General features: G+C 33.0%; 1 long non-coding RNA gene across 1 annotated transcript; it reads right to left on the bottom strand.

The window, feature by feature from the left end:
• Positions 1–9,072: 9,072 nt before the first annotated feature.
• Positions 9,073–9,975, bottom strand: LOC145803328 (uncharacterized). Its single transcript, XR_014345428.1, has 4 exons — positions 9,675–9,975; positions 9,548–9,577; positions 9,209–9,459; positions 9,073–9,128 (listed from the first exon to the last, which is right to left on the bottom strand). It is a non-coding gene; the product is annotated as an uncharacterized LOC145803328 (long non-coding RNA).
• Positions 9,976–10,339: the final 364 nt, after the last annotated feature.

Raw genomic sequence — 10,339 nt, 5'->3', positions numbered from 1 at the left:
GTAAAAGTGATACAATATTAGAATTATTGAAAGCATCTAACCTAAAATTAATTAGTAATGAGTGGAAAGTGTTTAAATTATATAATTTGAATTTCAGTGGTTTGGAGAAGCGATGCGAATATCAAGCCTCTAACATATTCAAAATTTGATAACCAATAGACGATCGATAATCTTATAGCTTTTTGTAAAAATAACAAAAGAAATATTATTTAAACTAAAGTAAATTAGCTTTATATTTTTATTTATTTATTTTTTACTTTTAATGTGCAGTAGTAATAAAATATGATTTTAATTCATTCAGACAAAAAAAAAAAAAAAAAAAACATGCAACCATAAGGTGTACGTGCGTGATGAGATGGCTAAAACACTAGCCTTCATATGTTGTATTAACAAGGTGGACACATAAGAGCCATGCAACCAAATGTACTATATAAGTTAACATAACACAATTGATTCAAGTACATATTATGAATGTGAAAGTAAATGTGCTTAATCGGCATTTTGGGGTCACAATAAGAATTGAGAAAAGAAAATTCCATGCGAGTCACACTCAAAAACTCCAAAAATTAGGCATCGCTTGACGACATTACTTTTTAACCTAAAAGTCAAAAAGTTATAAAAAAATCATAAAACCAACAACTTATACCAAAAAATTCAAGATTTTATTTTCTTTTTATTTTTTGTACATCTTTTCGTAAAAAATCAAAAAGTCATCCCCAAATACTAGTTTTTTTTACATCATATTTTAACAAAAAAAACTAAAAAATTACTAAAAAATTTGTTCCCAATTGATGTGGCATCCCACATTGCATGAAAAACAACCCTAAAAAAATCCCCCAATATGGATGGTCTACAACCATCAAGACATTGATTTAATGCAAATCCATACGACGATGCTCAAAATTGAATCAAAGATGCCCCACCAGACAATATATATATATATATATATATATGTGTATAAATGTTTAGAAAATAAAATATGTAATTTAAATTTAAATTTATAAAATTCCACCAAAATGCATCGCCTACAATCATCAAGGCATGGATTTCATGAAAATTCTTAACACAATGCTAAAATTGAACCAATCCGACGCCCAAAAAATAGAGATACAACTGACTAAAAAAAGGTATTTCAAAAATGTTCAAAAAAATAAAATATGGGGTGAATTACACTTTTAACCTCCAATTTTATTTTGGTTCTTGGTGTTTCAAATCGAACAATTTACTCGTTACACTTTAACTCCAATTTCATTTTCTGGGTAATTTACGAAATGATTTTTTTAATACAAAACTATATTTTTTTAGTTTTGAAAAATGAAAAACAAAAACCAAAACAAAAATAAAAATAAAAATAAAAATACGCCCTTGAAATTTGATACTGAAAGAAAGAAAGATAGCATGGGCAGGCACATGTTATGCTGAGGGACACATTTGATATGATGTGTGTGTGTGTGCGCGCGCGCAAATGAAATGATATTAGTGGGAGAATAGAGACATGGATGTAATGCTCCATGCGTTGAAGGCATGGAATGAGCTAGCTGTGTGGGGGCCTGTGTGGCTGTTTATTACTAGAGTTTCTATGAGTTGTTTTCCAACTCAAACTACTTGAGAAGTTTGCTGATTGATTTTCCCATTGAATGGTATGTGTTTGTTTGATGAGAAAATTAACCTTGCCAGTACTCTCTCTCTCTCATTCATTGTTGAGTACTTGAGAAACATGGAGTTGATGGTTTTTTTGTTGCCTTCTATCCGACCATCGACCCATCTTCCTATTCATGGCACATCATATGGGTGCCTCAAATATTTATTTTTTAAAATGTTAGCCTTTTTGCTGAAAGTGATGCACTACTTAACTAAAATTTGAGTAAATTGCAAGTATGATAGCGATGGACTATAGTGCATATCTTGATTACTGCAAAATATTAACTTCTTGATTAGAATCTAACTATTTCAAATAATAGTGAAATTACAATGTTCATATTGAATTAGCAAACTATTTATAATTAAGTGAAATATTTATTTATGAGTCTTTATATTTTCTGCCAATGTTTTCTACTTCTCCACATTGTCATCATCCCCGTCCATTACTATCACCACTACCATCACCTCTTTCCCCACTACGTTGTCCCTCTCTCCTTCCCAATACTCCCTACACTCCTATAAACTTCTACTGTAATTGGCACAAATGACTCTTTCTCTCTCCAACATACACATACCACATATTTAGTGTTTGTTATAAGTATTCTTTCATATTTTATTCATAATCTTTTCATTTTGTCTTTTAATGTGCATATTAATTTAGTTTTAGTTTTAATTTCTTTTTCCTTTTCAAGATTGAGCTTGAGTATAATCAATCTAACTCAAGTCGAACTCAAAAATCTTAAAAACTTCATGAGTCAAACTCAAACTCAATTCTTTAAATTCAACTTTAACCCGGTTTAAACTTTGAACTCAAAAGATCACATATTAATCTCTCCATCCCCCTATTTAAATGTAGACTAAAATATTGTTGTACCTCAAACATTGAACAATACATGTAGATCCCAGTTGTAAGGCAAATACAATCACTACCCACATGAGTCTTGCCGCCAATTGTTCCCAATCTTAAAAAGCTTTTACACACACACATAGCAAAATTAATCACCTGCTAATTAACAAAATTAAATACCCGCAAATGCATGTAAAATTAGATATATTCTTGAATTTTTAAGCATAAATAGATATGTAAGAATCAGGGATGAAATTAGAATTTCATTATCAGAGAGGTCAAAGATAAATAAATTTTTCTAATCATATATACAAACACACATGTATATATAATAGTATGATATATAAATTATATATAAACATGAAAAAATTCAAATAACATAAAAGTAATCTCTATTAGAATAAAGAATTTTTTTGATATAAAATAAAAAAATAACGTAAGATGGTAAAAAAATAATATATATATATATATATCTTTCATTCTGAAATGCTATTTTATTTATAAAATAATATATATATATTTTAAAAATACTATAATAAACAGATTTTTTTTACAAAAACAAAAGAACCAGAATCCCTTATAATATTCTCATAGTTTCATCCCAGATAATAACACCATAAAAGCTGGTGTACTTGCTATGCGGCATACGTTACCCTATTTAAATAGATCAACAATGATTCATAATACTAAAAATAAGATCACTAATAGTATTAATATATTAAAAATGTCAACAAAAAAAAGACATAGCAATAGACGGGACTCACTACTATATCATTAATGGTGCTATTAGAGCGGTCATAACTATTTTCCTTAAACAGATACCATAATGCATATATAGAAAGGAAAATGAGTGGAAATACTAATTAATGCCACCATTAATAATGTGACAGTGAGTCTCACCCACTATCACAATATCACCATGTCTATTTTTTTTTTATAAAAAAAAATAAATATCACATCATTAATAACTGTTTTAAAACATCACTTTTAATGAGCACTATCATTGTTGATATAGAAAACAATGTTCTATTGTAATACTTCTGTAAAGTGTTCTTACAACTAAGCCTAAGACCTAACATCTATGCTACTGCAAAAGTAGCCCAGCTTAGGTTATCCTATGTTTCTTGTTTGTCTGGTTTTTTTTTTTTTTTTTTTTTTTTTTTTTTAAATATGTATTTGAAAAATTCTATAATACATATTTCTTTTCATATTTAATTATCAAAAATGATTTTTTCCAGATTTTGGCCCCCCCGAACAGCTCGAAACAGATAGAAGAGAAAGAGAAAGAGAGAAGGAGGAGGGGAAGAGGGAATGGAGAGAGAGCGAGGGTCCCTCTACTTCTGCCTATTAATCGCAGCCTCCGCCGATCGATCGTAGATTGCCTGGCCGATCGTCGCAACTCGTCGCAACTCATCGGCCGATCGTCGCAGCTCGTCGCAGCCCCGCCTCCGCCGTCGCCGCCCCACCTCCGCCGTCGCCTCCACCTCTGCCTCTTTCTTCTTCTGCTCTTCTTCTTCTTCCTTCTTCTTGCTTCTTCTTCTTTTCTGATTGGAAAAAAAAAAAATCAAAACGACGAAACGACGTTGTTTTGAATTCGAGGATTCGGGAAAGCTCTTTTTCGAACTACGTAGCACAACTCTTTGATTTTTAAATAAGCGATGTGTAGTATTGATTGATTGTGGTTGTGAGACCTTAAGGTTTTCTTTTTTTTTGTTCAATTTTTTATAACTCACCCTTATTTTGGTTATTATTTGAAGAAAAAATTACAATTTAGTAAAATTTCAAAAAGAATAAATAAATTCATGAAAAAAATTTAAAAATTTAATTATTAATATTTATAAAATTTATTATTAATTTGTAATTGTCTTTTAAAAATATTTAATATTTTCCTTTATTTTGATACCAAAACCATTAAAAAAAATAATTTACATATAATACATTTAAAAATAAGATGTGTATTATAAAACATTTTTTCTTTATTCTCTTTCTTTGTCCTCTTCATCATTTTGTTTCTCCACTCTGGTTCGAATTTGACTCTTTCTTTTTTTTAACGCCAATTTATCAATTTATTGAAATTTAAAAGGCAAAATCAATTTGGTAAGACTATAATATAAAAATAAAATAAAATGAGAGCTAGAGAGAGAGAAGATGTGGTGACATCACATCCAAAACCCCTTATGTGAAGGCGCCTTTCTCTCCCATTGGGCTATAACACATGATATGCATGTGGAACCCCACCACCATCATCACTCTCAAGCTTCACTACTAAAATATCTACTATAAAATAATATCTCCTAGCCTTGTACAAAACAAACATTATTATTAAGGTAAATTAACTAACATTCCTAAGGTTTTTATTTAATAAATTTTATTTTTTACATTTAAAAAATTATATCTATCTCCAATCATATTAAAATAACACATTTGTCACTTAACTTTTACATATATAAAATAATAAAATAATATTGATATTTTATTTATATTATTTTAAGATAAATAACAATTATATTTTTTGGTTTAATTAATGCAAAAAATTAATTTTTTTTTATTTTTTTGATGTTGTAAATATAAATTGTGTTTATGGTATGTTTTGTTTTAAAGTAAAAAGTCACCATTAAATTATATTATTTTGTTTAATAGTTTTATATAAATTTTATATTTGTATATCATCACTTAATAAAAATATGTTTAGGTATAATTTAATGATGAAAAGTTATAAAATGTAATCATGATGATAGGAAGAAGAAATCGTAGAAAAAAGGACAAAATGATCATTTAGAAAATTTTAAAACATGACATCAGTAATCTAGAGAATAATTTGTAATGAGATTATAAATTTCAAAAAATGGAATGTAATTTTTCAAAAATGAAGAAATCTGTATTAAATAAAAATCTTAAAAACATCAGTGTAATTTATTATTATTATTATTATTATACCCATCTCAATCAGGGGAAGTATGGTTTGGAAAGAATGAAGAGACTAAAGTCTCCAATAGTATGTAGAGAGTTATTAGACGAATAAAAACAAAAGAAACAAAAGGATTGGTTTATGCAATGTGTTTGAATAAAGTAGTGATAAGAGATCTTCTATTATAGACTGCACTTTGACACACTTTAGAAGTTGCTTTGCCCTTTCTTATGTGATGTTTTGAAGAGACTTGTGAGTGAGACCACGTTAAGCTTAAGTTGGCCCCCATGTTATGAGAGTTTTTTAAACTTTTTAACACACCTTAATAGAGACACATGGGTTTGGAGATTATACAGATGGTCTTGGTCTCACAAAGGCCTGACAAATTATTTTTGGGGGTCTGTGTTTTTTATTTGTTTTTCTTTGCTCAATTTGGCACCTGGAACATTAATTAATGGATAACTTACATTGGCCTTCACTAAGGTGGAAGAAAATACAATAAATTTATAATTTTGATATAATTATATTAATTTTTTTAATAAGATTAAATAAATAAATTAATATTAATGGTGTAAAAACGTAATGACAAATAAAGTGTCATATATATATATATATATATATAGTATAAAAGAAATAATATTATTTTTCATTAATATGACTTACAAATCTATCACTACAAAAAAATTATTTTTTGCGACGGCAAAACGCTGTCGCAAATACTCCAAACGCCGTCGCTAATAGTTTTTTGCGACGGTAAATAGTTTTTTGCGACGGTAAGTGGGGGGTCGCAACAGAGGGGGTTGCAAAAGGGCTTTAGCGACGGCTTGCCGTCGCCATTGTTTTTGCGACGGTAAAATTTTTTTTTTGCGACGGCAAACTTCTGTCGCCAAAAAGCTACGAAAATCTGATTTTTTGCGACGGTAAAGTCTTGCCGTCGCTAAAAGAGTTTTGTCGACTGCCAAATCCCATCGGTAAAAGTATCGTCGCTAATGACGATTGGCGACGGCAACCTGAGCCGTCGCTAAAGGTCTTATTCTCAGTTTAATTCCTACCTTTTGCGACAGTATTTGAGCCGTCGCAAAAAGCTTGCTACCATTTTCTTTTTGCGACGGGGGAGCTCCGCCGTCTCAAAAAAAAATTTTAAAAAAAAAATCCCTGTATTAAAATAATTAAAAATATAAAAAAAACCTGTATTAAATGAAAAATAACTAAAAAAAAATCTAAAAATTACATAATAATATAAATACATACATAAACAAAAGTTGGCACATGATGAACATTCATAATGTTGTTCCATTCATAACAATACATAAATAAAAATTCATAACAATAAAAATTATGCCACTACATAATGTCGCATAATACATACATAATATTGTTCACAAATTTAAATAACATAAATCAAAATCAACACCAAAAGTTTTCGCCTTGATTCCTTCGTGGGTTAAAAAAATAAAAGTTAGTTATAATCTTTATACGCCCGCATTCCACAAGAAGCAAACTGCTACTAAGGAAATATCTGGAAAAAACAAAATAAAAATAATTAATAACAATATAATGGTGTTAATATTTTAATTACAGAAAAATATAAAAAAAATTAACTACTATATAATTACAAAGATAGTTTAGTAAATAATTTTGACTAGACCAAAATCCGACTCTAACTCCCAAACCGGAAACCCGATTCGAGCCCCGTCTTCTCCCACAAGTCTCTCGTGCCTAGGCGGTCGTGTGTGCCAAGTTTCGTGCCAAACCGATGCCGTTTGGTGATTTTGGGGTGTTAACACCTCGGGTTCAAGTTTCTTAAGAAACTAGTTTGCCTAAAGTGAAATCCGGCTATAACTCCAAAACCGGGAACCCGATTCGAGCCCCGTCTTCTCCCACAAGTCTCTCGTGCCTAGGCGGTCGTGTGTGCCAAGTTTCGTGCCAAACCAACACCGTTTGGTGATTTTGGGGCGTTAACACCTCGAGTTCAAGTTTCTTAAGGAACTAGTTTGCCTAAAATGAAATCCGGCTCTAACTCCCAAACCGGGAACCCGATTCGAGCCCCGTCTTCTCCCACAAGTCTCTCATGCCTAGGCGGTCGTGTGTGCCAAGTTTCGTGCCAAACCAACGCCGTTTGGTGATTTTGGGGCGTTAACACCTCGAGTTCAAGTTTCTTAAGGAACTAGTTTGCCTAAAGTGAAATCCGCCTCTAACTCCCAAACCGGGAACCCGATTCGAGCCCCGTCTTCTCCCACAAGTCTCTCGTGCCTAGGCGGTCGTGTGTGCCAAGTTTCGTGCCAAACCAACGCCGTTTGGTGATTTTGGGGCGTTAACAACTCGAGTTCAAGTTTCTTAAGGAACTAGTTTGCCTAAAGTGAAATCCGCCTCTAACTTCCAAACCGGGAACCCGATTCGAGCCCCGTCTTCTCCCACAAGTCTCTCGTGCCTAGGCGGTCGTGTGTGCCAAGTTTCGTGCCAAACCGTCTCATCTTTTCCCACAAGTCTCTTAACTTACAATGTAAAGAATGCAAAGATACATTTTAGTTTACAATGCAAAGATACATTTTATACCTGATCTTCTGGTGGTGGTGTATATGGATTCTCATCTTCTGCAGATTCCCTAAATGCCCGGTGGCCACTCGATGCATCAGGAACCTATGATAGTCAATGCATAATGTGTTAATCATATTCGAATTTTATACATAATCTTGTGTGAAAATTGAACTATCAAACAATTTAATTTATATCGAACCTGTTTGTTGGGATCCACACTCGCCCCCTGTGACACAAACGCCATCATCTCAGCTCTCATTTGCTGTAAATGTGTAGAGAACTCTACTCGTAGCTCCTCCTTCAACTCATCCCTTAGCTCTGCACGAACCTGCTGCGTGATCTGTTCAATAGTTGATGGTTGGGGTGTTGACTGTGATGGCCCAGCACCATCTTTATACACCGCTCTCCGAGGCACAATTCTCCCATATGTGCGACAATATCCATGTCCGTCATGACCTATCAACTCATGGAAAATGGCATTCCTAGCCTCCAAAGTCCGACCATCCTCAGGTAGCATAGAGAGTTGACGATTAAACTCATCCTGTATTGAATAAGACATACAAGTATATGCCAAATTAAGATGGTTGACACACATAAAATAAACTTCAAATACAATCAAAGGTGTTTGGAAACTACCAAGGTCTGGATAACCTCTGGGTCATCTGCTCTACGTGTCATAAGCCAAACATTCATCTTATCAGTAGACTCCCCCTTATTGGTCATCTACATTTTTTTAGAAATATGAAAATTAGAATCCAAATAATTTGCAAATATTCAATGTTTATTTATATACAAAAATAAAACAATAAAATGTAAACCTCATGTCGTATCTGAGAGAAACTAGTACGCCCTGTGGTATGAGCTATGCCGTGAGCTCGCCGATTTTTAGCATTCCTACTTGCAATTTTCTATAACAGGTTCAACAAATGTAAGTATGTAAATATGATTTGTATGTTTACATATCATAAATATAACTTATTTGTATACCTCAGCATCAGAAGTATGCCAATACTCCACAAGTTCTTCCTACTGGCTTGGCACAATGTGCAAAGGAACATCATCCTTCAGATTAGGATCAGAACTTCTAGGCTTGAAATACTTAACCTTAATCTTGTTCTTGTGATCCTTCCATATGCTATTGCAGTTTTTCATGCAGATTGGCTTGTACTCCTCTGGACATATATTCAAATTGTCCTATAAAACACAATTTCAAAGTGTAAATAATAATAACACAATTTTGGAATTCGAATTTGTGGACAAAAATATACTTTTACCTTCACATCCTTCCAGATAGCATCAACAATATCATCAGGCACATTGTTCCAGTCAAGAAAAGTAAGAGGAACAATGTTACCATTCCGCACAATGATGCCAAGTTGAGTAGTTAACTTAGCGACGTTATCCCCTATTGGGCAGTAATTTTCATCAAATTGTATGTCCAGCTTTTTACCAGTACCCCACTCTTTAATGCCCTTGGCACATCCTCTACCACGCCTAGTCGAGATTGATGAAGAACTAACATGACCTGCGAGATACAAAAACAATAAATAATATGCAACGGTAATAAACAAATGCAAATTTAAATAATGTGAATACAAATCGAATTCTTATACCTGATGTAGGCTGTGAAGAAGACGAAGGGTCTGCAAAATACAATGAGAATAAACAAGTTATATATAATGAGCATAAATAAATGTATGTTTAAATAAATTTCATACAAATCAAAGCAAATTTATATACCTGCGGATAGCTCATAAGCTGATGACTCTAGTCGGGATGCTAGCTGTTGTGGTGCCACTGATGGTGGACGCACCGATGGTAGGCGTGGAGGCTAAGTACATGGTAGCTGCTGTGGTGCCACTGATAGTGGTCGATGCGGTGGTACTAATGGCCCCTCAGATGGTGGTGGCACTAATGGCCCCTCCGATGGTGGCCGATGTGATGCGTCCTCTGATGGTGGTGCTACTGATGTCCTGTTATGTAGCACATCAGACATCATGCGCCGGGGATGATCAGGCTTCCTCTTCCTTCCCATAATAATCTGCAAGCAATATAACATTAATTGACATTAGAAACATAGACAATGGGTTGTCATCAACTATAATATGACATTAATTGAACTAATACAATTACAAAGACAAAGTAAATTAAGAAATTGATGATTAACTACAACCTTGGCCTTAATTGAATTACTAATGTTGATTAAATATCAGCCTATTTGAACATCAACTGTTTCCCCTTCTGCGGCTTCCCTCACCCAACCAACTTCTTCATCACGAAGCATTATATTTTCTTCCAATTGTTGGCTTATGTATGGCTCGATTTGTGGATCAGTCGAACTCATATCAAATAAACCTCTTTGAGACATCTTCACCACGACTTGCCAGTTTGGTTGTAACGGGTCT

Source organism: Camellia sinensis, chromosome 11 (genome assembly GCF_055761805.1).
Source record: "Camellia sinensis isolate YWXY chromosome 11, ASM5576180v1, whole genome shotgun sequence".
NCBI lineage: Eukaryota > Viridiplantae > Streptophyta > Magnoliopsida > Ericales > Theaceae > Camellia > Camellia sinensis.
This window is presented reverse-complemented; position numbering and strand designations above follow the sequence as displayed.